The sequence below is a fragment of the Girardinichthys multiradiatus genome, chromosome 6 (assembly GCF_021462225.1).
Source record: "Girardinichthys multiradiatus isolate DD_20200921_A chromosome 6, DD_fGirMul_XY1, whole genome shotgun sequence".
Classification (NCBI taxonomy): Eukaryota; Metazoa; Chordata; class Actinopteri; order Cyprinodontiformes; family Goodeidae; genus Girardinichthys; species Girardinichthys multiradiatus.
The window spans coordinates 6,100,337-6,101,671 of record NC_061799.1 but is presented as its reverse complement, the minus strand read 5'-3'; the positions used below and the strand labels follow the sequence as shown (position 1 = coordinate 6,101,671).

At 35.2% G+C, this 1,335-nt stretch overlaps 1 protein-coding gene across 3 annotated transcripts in view; it reads left to right on the top strand.

Annotated features, from left to right (window-relative positions):
• The first annotated feature begins 410 nt into the window (after positions 1–410).
• Positions 411–1,335, top strand: part of hfm1 (helicase for meiosis 1) — a 30,476-nt gene continuing 29,551 nt past the window's right edge. For 2 of the 3 annotated variants that reach the window (XM_047367268.1, XM_047367267.1), the window contains exon 1: positions 412–596. The gene's annotated coding sequence lies outside the window, so the exon portion shown is untranslated. Of the gene's footprint in view, positions 597–1,335 lie in introns of all 3 variants that reach the window. The other variant, XM_047367269.1, reaches the window with a different exon arrangement.

Genomic DNA, 1,335 nt, shown 5'->3' with positions numbered 1-1,335 from the left:
CCCCCGAAAGACAGCGTAATGGTTCAGTCCAGATAGGAGGCATAAAACCCTGAGTTAATGACCATCTCTTTTGGGTGGCAGAATTTTTAGGTGATGGCGGGTGAACGTTGTTTAATTCTGTAAGATAAATTAAACATTCGTTTTGGGTTGGACATTTGCGACTCAAACATTTTCCTGTTAATAGCTGCCAATAAGGCAAAGACAGGAAGCATCTTCCAACAGGAGAGTTTATATGTTACCACCATCTAGCTGCCCAAGGTTGTCTTCTCATTGGCCTTTGTTGTTTTTGTGGCCGGTAATTTTCCTGTCCAGTCCACTGGAAAGACGCGTTTACACACACACAATGTTAAAAGCATCACAGCATGCCAATATTTCACGGACCGATCCACTTTACAGTTTTCACATGTAGCGCCGTGGTAACATCTGAACACAGACCTGTCAAAAACAAAAGCATGCAAATGTAATAGCTACTGCGTTTTATATGAGCTCAACCTCCAGCTGTTGTAGAGTAAGAGTGATAGAGAGGGTCAAGGCATATGTTCCAGATTTAGAAAGAATGGTGGAATAAATATGGACGAATATCTTTATTGTTAGAGGTATGTATACAAAGATACGTTTTAAAATGAATTATGTCTTTTTTCAACTGTAGACAAACTGAAAAAATGGCGTCATAACTGACAGCAGTTGGTTATTAGCATATTTAAGCTAGCAAAACCCTGTGACGCACCCTGACAGGTTATAAATTGGTTATAGTGATAACATTGTTTTTAAAAATGTAATACTTATTAAAAAATATTCTTTAGAGCTGAAAGCCTTCTAAACACACTGGTACAGTGGCTGTCAAACTATGCATAACAGCTTTCCAAGCTTGGTGTACAATTAAAACTGTAATTCAACATGGCTTTTTTTAGTTTGTGTTGTGTCTGAAAACCAAAATAACAGCTAAAAACATATAGTATTCTAATAGCAGTGCTTGATTGGTTATGGGATGCATTTAATTTTATTCATAAGTCAAAACGTCCAAGTTGGGCACTGGAGATTGAAGGTTTCAACCATTATCTCAAAATCCAATATGGCTGTCTTGAATATAAAAATTAGTGATAGTTGTAAAAACTCTTTTGAGGACTTGTATTTAATTAAATCTTTCACTTTAACAGTACTATATAGTCATTTGAAGTACAAAATATAGTGTTTTGAAGTACAAAATACAGAGAAATCCATTATTAATATTTTATTAGCTTGTTTTGCTAATATTAGGTAACTTGGTCACTGTAATATGAAAAAATAATGACTCCCCATTGAAGTGTGTGCTTTTCTTTTTACATATTTGGACAT